The sequence below is a fragment of the Aethalodelphis obliquidens genome, unplaced genomic scaffold (assembly GCF_003676395.1).
Source record: "Aethalodelphis obliquidens isolate GAN/ISIS:26980383/991018 unplaced genomic scaffold, ASM367639v1 scaffold70, whole genome shotgun sequence".
Classification (NCBI taxonomy): Eukaryota; Metazoa; Chordata; class Mammalia; order Artiodactyla; family Delphinidae; genus Aethalodelphis; species Aethalodelphis obliquidens.
The window spans coordinates 7,632,718-7,646,749 of NW_020838014.1; positions in this window are offsets into that span (position 1 = coordinate 7,632,718).

Sequence of the window (14,032 nt, forward strand, 5' to 3'; positions counted from 1 at the left end):
GAACATATAAGTCAAAATCAGGCAAAACTGAACTTTAATTTTAGTGTACATGCATAATTGATAAAAATAAATCAAGGACATTATGAGGAGAACTGTCAGGAAAGTTGTTACTTCTGGGGTGAAGGGAAAGGGCTCTAATCAGGAAATAATGGGATAGGGGCAGGGTATGGTTCATGTAGCTTCCAGGGAGCTCTGGTGTTGGTAATAACATTTCTTCAGACTACTGTTTGCTGTACATATTTGTTAGAACATTCCTGAGATTTCAAGCTCTTTTGTGTATATATTATATTTCATGGTGAAAAAAAAGTTTTTGTAAATTTTTTGTCTCTTTCTGAGATGTGACAATTACATATGCTTTTTTATCATTAATCTTTAGGTTGACAGATTAGCATAGACTCATAAAGATATCGTTGAAGGGATAGTGCTGGTAGATTAAATATGGCTGGTATTTTTACTTACATTGAAAAAACTATCACGGGTGCACTGTGTCCCTCCCTTTTTTTTTCTCCTAAAAGATAAAAAAATAGTTCCAATTTTTTGAGATGGCCATTATGATTCATTACATCCCTTTTGCTAGTGAATTAATGAAATGGTTATTATATGGATTCTAAAATGCCTCTGCATTATTCATATGAAGATAAAGCTAAGCACAACAAAGAACAGCATTTATTTCTCTTTAAAGTTACCTTCTGAATCTATCCATTTGGGTTCAGTCAGTAGAAAGAAACCCTACAGTAATTGAAACAGGAAAATGTAATATAAAACAAATATTAACTGTAACAAGAGAATGGAATAACTAGAGATTGGCTATTAACATGTATAAAGAGAACTCTAAAGAATATTGAAACAGTGGATATATAATAAAGCAGATATGATATGATAGATGACATGATATATATGATACAATATGATATGATATATGATATAGCCACCACTCTCAGGGGTGAATTAGAGCATCTGTGGCAGGAAGAGTTAACCTCCTCCTAGGGCTGAGATCCAGATCTTGTTGGAGGGCACAGCCTTAGATCACTGAATGGCAGAGAAATCACTGAAGTACACTCTGGTAGGTCTTGCCAGAAATCCAACCTCTCATGTCCTGGGGAAAACTGTTCACAGGAATGTGTCTCACTGAGGCACTGCAGGGCACTGGAGAAAGTTGTTCATGGGGAGGTATGTCACCGGGACACTCTAATACACTCTACTACAGAACCACCTGGGGAAAAGTGGGTGCCTGGGATTGTTACTGATTGCTGGGTGCCTCTGGCTGCCTACACTGCAGATGTGGGGCCCTAGAGAGGCTGCCTGCACTTCAGAAGTTTGGCCTGGGAAAGCTACTTCAACTGCACGAGAAGCCTGTCTAGGGAGTCACTGGAACAAGAAAAGCAAATCTCTTACTCCTAAAATTTCTCTCCAGCACCCTCTACTGATAAAGCTTAACTTAGTGCCAGCTAACAAAGCTAAGATGCTTAAGGGCCCAGACCCATTTGCACAGGCACAAAGGGAGATTTTAGAGCTAACTGGTCATAAATTGACAATCTACTAAGTCCGCTATGAGGGACTAGATTTGCCAGTCAGGACAGGCAAGATCAAAGAATTCTAGTTAGAGCTCTATTTTCTCTCACCCAGATGTTTGAGGCTGGAGCAAGGTGTGAGGATGGCACCCTTAAAGGACGATTCTTCCTGAGGCACAGATGGAATAGGCAAACCCATTTTATTTCCCCCACCAATGTTCTCCATTTGGTCAACAGAGGTCTTCCAACCCACACCCCTCAATTATCCAGTTTTTCTCAATTGACTTGTGTAGATACCCTTCTGAACCCTATGACCAGAATACATGTAATTTCCTTCACAATTTGGTTGAATTCAACTAATCACTAATAGAAGTTTCCAATTTCTTTAAAATGTTCTCTTGTCCTCTTTAATTGCAACAAGCTCTAAAAGTTTATATTAGCCTTTGGACATTTTATGCATATAATTAGTTGGTCTACAAGCAATGACTGTGTGTTTCTATTTTTTTTTTTCTTTCCTTGCTAGAACTAGGACTTCCAGATCAACTTCAGATTGAGAATATATGAGAGCTGGCATCTGCATTATTCCTAACTTTAAAGGAAAAAATTTATACATTTATTATTAAGTATGATGTTTTCTATAGATTAGATACCCTTTATTAGTTTTAGGAATTTTCTATTTCTAACTGCTGTTATATTTCATAATTTTTATCATGAAGATGTAATTTTCCCAAATACTTTGTTGATTCTACTGAAATGATTGTATGAGTCTTCTTAAGGTGTGATATCTAGTAATTGATTTACTAAGTGTTAACCATCTTTTCTTTTATGAGGAGAAAATTATTAGTCATAGTGTATTTGTATTCATCATTATGAACTTGCTTCTAGTTTCAGTTTGGTAATAACTGATTTACAATTTTTGCCTCTATGTTTCTAGGTAAGTTAGATCTATAATTTTCCTTACTTGTATTATCCTTGTAGGGTTTTTCTATCAGAGTCAAATTAGATGCATATATTGAGTTGAGGGGTGTTTTATTTTTCATTCTCTGGAAGGTTTATGATAGGCTGCTCCTTTAAATTTCAGTGTATTATTATAGCAGCTAGGCCTGATTTTTCCCAAACATATTAGAATAAATTCGTTTACATTCATAATTTTTTATCTACTGTATCTGCCAAAACATCCTACTTTTATTTCCCTAATACTTGTTAGTTGTGCCTTCTTTATATTTTTATTTAATTTAACTATATTTATTACCTTCTTTTAGTTATTTCATTAATTTATGCTTGTCTTGGTTATTTCCTACTTTCTATTTCTTTGGATTTATTCTGTGGTTCTTTGTCTAATTTCTTAAACAAAATGCTATGCCAAAACAATCTTGAGAAAGAAGAAGGGAGCTGGAGGAATCACGCTCCCTGACTTCAGACTATACCGTGAAGCTACAGTAATCAAAACAGTGTGGTACTGGCACAAAAACAGACATATAGACCAATGGAACAGGATAGAAAACCCAGGAGTATACCCATGCACTTATGGTCAATTAATCTATGACAAAGGAGGCAAGAAAGTTCAATGGAGAAAAGACAGTCTCTTCAATAAGTGGTGCTGGGAAAACTGGACAGTTACATGTGAAAGAGTGAAATTAGAACATTCTCTAACACCATATACAAAAATAAACTCAAAATGAATTAAAGACCTAAATGTAAGACCAGATACTATAAAACTCCTAGAGGAAAACATAGGCAGAACACTGTGACATAAATCACGGCAGTATGCTTTTGGATCCATCTCCTAGAGTAATGGAAATAAAAACAAAAATACACAAATGGGACCTGATTAAACTTAAAAGCTCTTGCACAGCAAAGAAAAACATAAACCAAAGAAAACCTGTGGGATGGGACAAAATATTTACAAACGATGCTATGGACAAGGGATTAAACTTCAAAATATACAGACAGCTCATACAGCTTAATATATATATAAAAACAAGCAATCCAATAAAAAAATGGGCAGGATACATTTCTCCAAAGAAGGCATTCAGATGGCCAACAGGCACATGAAAAGATGCTCAATATTGCTAATTATTAGAGAAATGAAAATCAAAACTGCAATGAGGTTCACTTCACACCAGTCAGAATGGCCATCATTAAAAAGTCTACAAATAATAAATGCTGGGAGGAGCTTCAAGATGGCAGAAGAGTAAGACATGGAGATCACCTTCCTCCCCACAAATACATCAGAAATACATCTACATGTGGAACTACTCCTACAGAACACCTACTGAACGCTGGCAGCAGACCTCAGACCTCCCAAAAGGCAAGAAACTTCCCACATACCTGGGTAGGGCAAAAAAAAAAAAGAAAAAAGAGACAAAAGAATAGGGACGGGACCTGCACCAGTGGGAGGGAGCTGTGAAGGAGGAAAGGTTTCCACACACTAGGAAGCCCCTTCTCAGGCGGAAACTGCGGGGGGCGGAAGCTTCGGAGCCACGGAGGAGAGCGCAGCCACAGGGGTGCGGAGGGCAAAGCAGAGAGATTCCCGCACAGAGGATCGGTGCTGACCAGCGCTTACCAGCCCAAGAGGCTTGTCTGCTCACTTGCCGGGACGGGCGGGGGCTGGGAGCTGAGGTTCGGGCTTCGGAGGTCAGACCCCAGAGAGAGGACTGGGGTTGGCTGCGTGAACACAGCCTGAAGGGGTTAGTGCACCACGATTAGCCGGGAGGGAGTCCGGGAAAAAGTCTGGAGCTGCCGAAGAGACAAGAGACTTTTTCTTGCCTCTTTGTTTCCTGGTGCACGAGGAGAGGGGATTAAGAACGCCGCTTAAAGGAGCTCCAGAGACGGGCGTGAGCCGCAGCTATCAGCGTGGACCCCAGAGACGGGCATGAGACGCTAAGGCTGCTGCTGCCGCCACCAAGAAGCCTGTGTGCAAGCACAGGTCACTATCCACACCTCCCCACCCGGGAGCCTGTACAGCCCGCCACTGCCAGGGTCCCGGGATCCAGGGACAACTTCCCGGGGAGAACGCACGGCATGCCTCAAGCTGGTGCAACGTCACGCCGGCCTCTGCAGCCTCAGGCCCGCCCCGCACTCCGTACCCCTCCCTCCCCACGGCCTGAGTGAGCCACAGCCCCCGAATCAGCGGCTCCTTTAACCCCGTCCTGTCTGAGCAAAGAACAGACGCCCTCAGGCGACCTAGACGCAGAGGCGTGGCCAAATCCAAAGCTGAACCCCGGGAGCTGTGCGAACAAAGAAGAGAAAGGGAAATTTCTCCCAGCAGCCTCAGAAGCAGCGGATTAAACCTCCACAATCAACTTGATGTACCCTGCATCTGTGGAATACCTGAATAGACAACGAATCATCCCAAATTGAGGAGGTGGACTTTGGGAGCAATGATATATATATATTTTTTTCCCTTTTCCTCTTTTTGTGAGTGTGTATGTGTATGCTCCTGTGTGTGATTTTGTCTGTATAGCTTTGCTTTTACCATTTGTCCTAGGGTTCTGTCAGTCCATTTTCTTTTTTCATTACTTAAAAAATTTTTTTTTCTTAATAATTATTTTTACTTTAATTGTTTTATTTTTTCTTTTCTTTTCTTTCTTTCTTTCTTTTTTTCTTCTTTCTTTCTTTCTTTCTCTCTTTCTCTCTTTCTTTTCTTTCTCCCTTTTATTCTGAGCCGTGTGGAGGACAGGCTCTTTGTGCTCCAGCCAGGCGTCAGGGCTGTGCCACTGAGGTGGGAGAGCCAAGTTCAGGACACTGGTCCACAAGAAACCTCCCAGCTCCACGTAATATCAAACGGCGAAAATCTCCCAAAGATCTCCACCTCAACGCCAAGACCCAGCTCCACTCAACGACCAGCAAGCTACAGTCCTGGACACCCTATGCCAAACAACTAGCAAAACAGGAACACAACCCCATCCATGAGCACAGAGGCTGCCTAAAATCATAATAAGGCCACAGACACCCCAAAACACCACCTGACGTGGACCTGCCCAACAGAAAGACAAGATCCAGCCTCATCCACCAGAACACAGGCACTAGTCCTCTCCACCAGGAAGCCTATACAACCCACTGAACAAATCTTAGCCACTGGGGACAGACACCAAAAACAACGGGAACTACGAACCTGCAGCCTGTGAAAAGGAGACCCCAAACACAGTAAGTTAAGCAAAATGAGAAGACAGAGAAACACACAGCAGATGAAGGAGCAAGGCAAAAACCCACCAGACCTAACAAATGAAGAGGAAATAAGCAGTCTACCTGCAAAAGAATTCAGAATAACGATACTAAAGATGATCCAAAATCTTGGAAATAGAATGGACAAAATACAAGAAACGTTTAACAAGGACCTAGAAGAACTAAAGAGGAAACAAACAGTGATGAACAACATAATAAATGAAATATAAAATTCTCTAGAAGGGATCAATAGCGGAATAACTGAGGCAGAAGAATGGATAAGTGACCTGTAAGATAATAGTGGAAATAACTATTGCAGAGCAGAATAAAGAAAAAAGAATGAAAAGAACTGAGGACCATCTCAGAGACTTCTGGGACAACATTAAATGCACCAACATTCAAATTATAGAGGTCCCAGAGGAAGAAGAGAAAAAGAAAGGGATTGAGAAAATATTTGAAGAGATTATAGTTGAAAACTTCCTTAATATGGAAAAGGAAATAGTTAATCAAGTACAGGAAGCACAGAGAGTCCCATACAGGATAAATCCAAGGAGAAATACGCCAAGACACATATTACTCAAACTATCAAAAATTAAATACAAAGAACAAATATTAAAATCAGCAAGGGAAAGACAACAAATAACACATAAGGGATCCCCATAAGGTTAACAGCTGATCTTTCAGCAGAAACTCTGCAAGCCAGAAGGGAGTGACAGGACATATTTAAAGTGATGAAGGAGAAAAACCTACAACCAAGATTACTCTACCCAGCAAGGATCTCATTCAGATTTGATGGAGAAATTAAAAGCTCTACAGACAAGCAAAAGCAAAGAGAATTCAGCACCACAAAACCAGCTTTACAACAAATGCTACAGGAACTTCTCTAGGCAGGAAACACAAGAGACAGAAAAGACCTACTATAATAAACCCAAAACAATTAAGAAAATGGTAATAGGAACATACATATCAATAATTACCTTAAATGTAAATGAATTAAATGCTCCAACCAAAAGACATAGACTGGCTGGATGGATACAAAAACAAGACCCGTATGTATGCTGTCTACAAGAGACCCACTTCAGACCTAGAGACACATACAGACTGAAAGTGAGGGGATGGAAAAATATATTTCACGCAAATGGAAATCAAAAGAAAGCTGGAGTAGCAATTCTCATATCAGACAGAATAGACTTTAAAATAAAGACTATTACAAGAGACAAAGAAGGACACTACATAATGATCAAGGGATCAATCCAAGAAGAAGATGTAACAATTGTAAATATTTATGCACCCAACATAGGAGCACCTCAATACATAAGGAAAATACTAACAGCCATAAAAGGGGAAATCGACAGTAACACAATCATAGTAGGAGACTTTAACACCCCACTTTCACCAAAGGACAGATCATCCAAAATGAAAATAAATAAGGAAACACAAACTTTAAATGATACATTAAACATGATGGACTTAATTGATATTTATAGGACTTTCCAGCCAAAAAAACACAAAATACACATTCTTCTCAAGTGCTCATGGAACATTCTCCAGGATAGATCATATCTTGGGTCACACATCAAGCCTTGGTAAATGTAAGAAAATCGAAATCATATCAAGTATCTTTTCCGACCACAACGCTATGAGACTAGATATCAATTACAGGAAAAAATCTGTAAGAAATACAAACATATGGAGGCTGAACAACACACTACTTAATAACCAAGAGATCACTGAAGAAATCAAAGAGGAAATTAAAAAATACCTAGAAACATGGGCTTCCCTGGTGGCACAGTGGTTGAGTGCAGGGGACACGGGGTCATGCCCCGGTCCAGGAAGATCCCACATGCCGCAGAGCGGCTAGGCCCGTGAGCCATGGCCACTGAGCCTGCACGTCTGGAGCCTGTGCTCTGCAATGGGGGAGGCCACAACAGTGAGAGGCCCACGTACTGCAAAAAAAAAAAAAAAAAACTATAAACAAATGACAATGAAAACACAACGACGCAAAACCTATGGGATGCAGAAGAAGCAGTTCTAAGAGGGAATTTTATAGCAATACAATCCTACCTTAAGAAGCAAGAAACATCTCAAGTAAAAAACATAACCTTACACCTAAAGCAATTAGAGAAAGAAGAACAAAAAACCCCAAAGTTAGCAGATGGAAAGAAATCATAAAGATCAGATCAGAAATAAATGAAAAAGAAATGAAGGAAACGATAGTAAGGATCAATAAAACTAAAAGCTGATTCTTTGAGAAGATAAACAAAATTGATAAACTATTAGCCAGAATCATCATGAAAAAACGGGAGAAGACTCAAATCAATAGAATTAGAAATGAAAAAGAAGAAGTAACAACTGACACTGCAGAAATACAAAGGATCATAAGAGATTACTACAGGCAACTATATGCCAATGAAATGGACAACCTGGAAGAAATGGACAAATTCTTAGAAATGCACAACTTTCCGAGACTGAACCAGGAAGAAATAGAAAATATGAACATAACAATCACAAGCACTGAAATTGAAACTGTGATTAAAAATCTTCCAACAAACAAAAGCCCAGGAACAGATGGCTTCACAGGTGAATTCCATCGAACATTTAGAGAAGGGCTAAGACCTATCCTTCTCAAACTCTTCCAAAATATAGCAGAGGGAGGAACACTCCCAAATTCATTCTACGAGACAAGGATGATACCAAAACCAGACAAGGATGTCACAAAGAAAGAAAACTACAGGCCAATATCACTGATGAACATAGATGCAAAAATCCTCAACAAAATACTAGCAAACAGAATCCAACAGCACATTAAAAGGATCATACACCATGATCAAGTGGGGTTTATTCCAGGAATGCAAGGATTCTTTAATATATGCAAATCAATCAATGTGATAAACCATATTAACAAACTGAAGGAGAAAAACCATATGATCATCTCAAAAGATGCAGAGAAAGTTTTCGAAAAAATTCAACACCCATTTATGATAAAAACCCTCCAGAAAGTAGGCATAGAGGAAACTTTCCTCAACATAATAAAGGCCATATATGACAAACCCACAGCCAACGTCGTCCTCAATTGTGAAAAACTGAAAGCATTTCCACTAAGATCAGGAGCAAGACAAGGTTGCCCACTCTCACCACTCTTATTCAACATAGTTGTGGAAGTTTTAGCCACAGCAATCAGAGAAGAAAAAGAAATAAAAGGAATCCACATTGGAAAAGAAGTAAAGCTGTCACTGTTTGCAGATGACATGATACTATACATAGAGAATTCTAAAGATACTACCAGAAAACTACTAGAGCTAATCAATGAATTTGGTAAAGTAGCAGGATACAAAATTAATGCACAGAAATCTCTGGCATTCCTATGCACTAATGATGAAAAATCTGAAAGTGAAATTAATAAAACACTCCCATTTACCATTGCAACAAAAAGAATAAAATACCTAGGAATAAACCTACCTAAGGAGACAAAAGACCTGTATGCAGAAAATTATAAGACACTGATGAAAGAAATTAAAGATGATACAAATAGATGGAGAGATATACCATGTTCTTGGATCGGAAGAATCAACATTGTGAAAATGACTCTACTACCCAAATCAATCTACAGATTCAATGCAATCCCTATCAAACTACCACTGGCATTTTTCCCAGAACTAGAACAAAAAATTTCACAATTTGTATGGAAACACAAAAGACCCCGAATAGCCAAAGCAATCTTGAGAACGAAAAACAGAGCTGGAGGAATCAGGTCCCCTGACTTCAGACTATACTACAAAGCTACAGTAATCAAGACAGTATGGTACTGGCACAAAAACCGAAATATAGATCAATGCAACAGGATAGAAAGCCCAGAGATAAACCCACGCACATATGGTCACCTTATCTTTGGTAAAGTAGGCAAGAATATACAGTGGAGAAAAGACAGCCTCTTCATTAAGTGGTGCTGGGAAAACTGGAGAGCTAAATGTAAAAGACTGAAATTAGAACACTCCCTAACACCATACACCAAAATAAACTCAAAGTGGATTAAAGACCTAAATGTAAGGCCAGACACCATCAAACTCTTAGAGGAAAACACAGGCAGAACACTCTATGACATAAATCACAGCAAGATCCTTTTTGACCCACCTCCTAGAGAAATGGAAATAAAAACAAAAATAAACAAATGGGACCTAATGAAACTTAAAATCTTTTGCACGGCAAAGGAAACCATAAACAAGACGAAAAGACAGCCCTCAGAATGGGAGAAAATATTTGCAAATGAAGCAACTGACAAAGGATTAATCTCCAAAATTACAAGCAACTCATGCAGCTCAATATCAAAAAAACAAACAACACAATCCAAAAATGGGCAGAAGACCTAAATAGACATTTCTCCAAAGAACATATACAGATTGCCAACAAACACATGAAAGAATGTTCAACATCGTTAATCATTAGAGAAATGAAAATCAAAACTGCAATGCAAATCAAAACTACAATTACCTCACACCAGTTAGAATGGCCATCATCAAAAAATCTAGAAACAATAAATGCTGGAGAGGGTGTGGAGAAAAGGGAACCGTCTTGCATTGTTGGTGGGAGTGTAAATTGATACAGCCACTATGGAGAACAGTATGGAGGTTCCTTAAAAAACTAAAACTAGAACTACCATATGACCCACCAATACTACTGGGCATATACCCTGAGAAAACCATAATTCAAAAAGAGTCATGTACCAATATATTCATTGCAGCTCAATTTACAATAGCCAGTACTTGGAAGCAACCTCAGTGTCCATCAACAGATGAATGGATAAAGAAGATGTGGCACATATATACAATGGAATATTACTCAGCCATAAAAAGGAACAAAACTGAGTTATTTGTAGTGAGGTGCGTGGACCTAGAGACTGTCATACAGAGTGAAGTAAGTCAGAAAGAGAAAAAGAAATACTGTGTGGTAACACATATATATGGAATCTAAAAAACAAAAAATGATCATAAAGAACCTAGGGGCAAGACGGGAATAAGGATGCAGACCTACTACAGAATGGACTTGAGGATACGGGGAGGGGGAAGGGTAAGCTGTGACAAAGTGAGAGAGTGGCATGGACATATATACACTACCAAATGTAAAATAGATAGCTAGTGGGAAGCAGCTGCATAGCACAGGGAGATCAGCTCGGTGCTTTGTGACCACCTAGAGGGGTGGGATAGGGAGGGTGGGAAGGAGGGAGACGCAAGAGGGAAGAGATATGGGGACATATATATATGTATAACTGATTCACTTTGTCATAAAGCAGAAACTAACACACCATTGTAAAGCAATTATACTCCAATAAAGATGTTTAAAAAATAATAATAATAAATGCTGGATAGGGTGTTGAGAAATAGGAACCCTCCTACACTGATGGTGGGAATGTAAATTGTTACAGCCACTATTAAGAACAGTATGGAGGTTCCTTAAAAAACTAAAAAGTAGTTACCATATGATCCTGCAATCCCACTCCTGGGTATATATCTGGAGAAAACTCTAAAAGATAATGCACTGAAATGTTCATAGCAGCATTATTTATAATACCCAAGACATGGAAGCAACCTAAATGCCCATTGACTATTGAATGGATACAGAAGATGTGGTATATATATATACAATGGAATTTTACTCAGCCGTAAGAAAGAATGAAATAATGCCACTTGCAGCATCATGGATGGACCTAGAGGTTATCATACTAAGTGAAGTAGGCCAGAGAAAGACAAATCTCGTATGATATGGCTTATATGTGGAATCTAAGAAAATGATACAGATGAACTTATTTACAAAGTAGAAATAGACTCACAGACATAGAAAACAAACTTAAGGTTACCAAGGAGGATAGAGGGGTGGGGGAGGATAAATTAGGAGTGTGGGATTAACATATACACACTACTAAATATAAAATAGATAAACAACAAGGACCTACTGTATAGCACAGGGAACTATATTCAATACCTTATAATAACCTATAATTGGAAAGAATCTGAAAAAGAATATATATATGTATAACTGAATCACTTTGCTGTATACCTGAAACTAACACATTGTAAATTAACTATATGTCAATTAAAAATTTTAAAATGCTTATGTTATTGATTCAGTCTGCTGTGGCATAAATATTTAGATGAGAATTTTTCTACTTAAAAACTTTGGTTGCTTTCCATAGTTCTAATAATTACTATTTCAAAAATAGTGGTAATATTTGATAAGAATTTTTGTATAGTTACTAAATATCTTCTAACATATTTTATTAATAACTGACATTTATACATTAAATCTTTTCATAGATATAGGGGTGTTGGTTAGATTTTTTGTTTCTAATTTGATAGTGCCATGTTCAGAGATTACTGTCTATATGATACTGATTCTTTGAAACTACACTAAGATTTTAAGATGGCCTTACCTAGGTATAATTTTTATGAATGTTCCAGATATTCTTGGAAAATTCATTAACTGTTATTGTGAAGTCAGTGCTCTGTATATAACGGGGTGTTGAGAAGGTATTCTTCCTGTCTTGGAGGCCTCTTGATGTCCTTTAGTCAAACCACAAGGAGCACCCTGGTGAGTCAAACAAAAATGGAGTCACTGATGCTTTTTGCTGCAGGGAAAATTACACACTAAGGGGAAATGTGGTATCTCAGTAAGTGAGTGTTAGGAAGGGCTTATTATGGGATTGTACTTGTGTTAGTTGATACTGAGAGAGGTTTAAAAAAGTGAGTATCTTAATGAATATTATCAAAGTTGCAGGCATGATCAGATGAAATGTGCTCTTCTCTTTCATTACATCCCCAAACTGGATTTTGTTTATAACAAAGTTTTTCTATAAAGTAATTTTACATTGTTTTATTTACTGAAACCTAGGGTAGGTTTTTAGTATATTTTCTTGGGTTGTCCAGGTATATAGTCTTATTAATCTCAGATGAAGATATCTTCTCTTCCTCCTTTCCAATTCTTATATGTAAAATCCTGCAATAACCATAGTAACAAGATTCTGATGTAACATGATTACTGGTTGGTGACCCTCGTCTGCCAGATCCTTATTCTTAAATCTTTTCCCGGAGTGAAGGGAAAGGGGTGACTGAGGAGAGGGAGAGAGAAAAATGAGACAATTCCACTACAGAAAGACACAAGCTGGGTTCTTACATCCCAGTATTTGCTGGCCTAAATGGTCTGAAATAGGCATAAGAAGCAGGTGATGTTTACAATGAAGAGCTTGCCGATCCCTGTCTCATTACAGAACCCAGACTCAATTCTAATATGTTTATGCTGAAGCAGCTAAGTGCCACCAGGTAGTACCAAATAGCAGCCCCCAGACAGGTAGGGATGCTCCTGCTGGACTCCAGAACTCCTACCCAGCTAGCCAATAGCGGGCTTGCCTTGCTCTTTTAAGTAATTTGGCAATTCTGTGGTCTCACAATTTATACAACTGAATTTGAAAATATATTTGCTTCATGGATCACCTATTGCAAATAGCAATGTTGTTAAGCATAAAATAATCTCCACCAATTAAATTTATGAAAGCAAATAACTGGAAAAGGAAGGAGGGAGGAAGGAAGGGAGGGGAATGGAGGATATAGGAGTCTCACCTATATTACCTCATTTTTGAACATCTGAAACAAATATGAAAAAATATTAATGTATTATAATTTTAAAATATAAAATTATACAGTTATATACTACAGTATTTATATTAGGTGTTTATACATTTCTGTCAGTATTATAGATACATTTTATTGAAGTATAACTCACATTAGTAAAATTCACAAATCTTAAGTAAATTTTACATGAAATTTTATGTATACATTCATGAAATCACCACCAAAGTCAACGTATTTTCTGTCTCCAAACAGATTTTTCTTGCAGTCTTCTCAGTCAAGACCCCTCTCCCCCCAAAGTACCCACCATTCAGATCTTTATTTATCAGCTGTTTGCTTTTCTGACTTATATAATGGAATCATACAGAATGTATTTTTTAGTGTCCAGCTTATTTTGCTCAACATTATGTCAATGACACCTCTTTATATTGCTGCATGTTATTCTTTTTCATTTCTGGGTAGTATTCCATAGAGTGACAGCACCATAATTTATCCATCCTCCTGCTGATGACTATTTTCAGTCTGGGTGCTCAAAGACAAGGTGGAGAAGAAACACACTAGTTGATCAGGAAAAGAAGTTAAGTCAGGATTATCAGTACATACTTTCCCTGCCTTCACATATCAATGGCAGGCTGTCAACAGAAGTTTTTTAGAAATATTATCATTGGAGGGAAAATGTTTTGGATAATGTTGTGTTTGCACCTTCCAGATCCACTCTCTTCCTTTCTCCACCAAGAT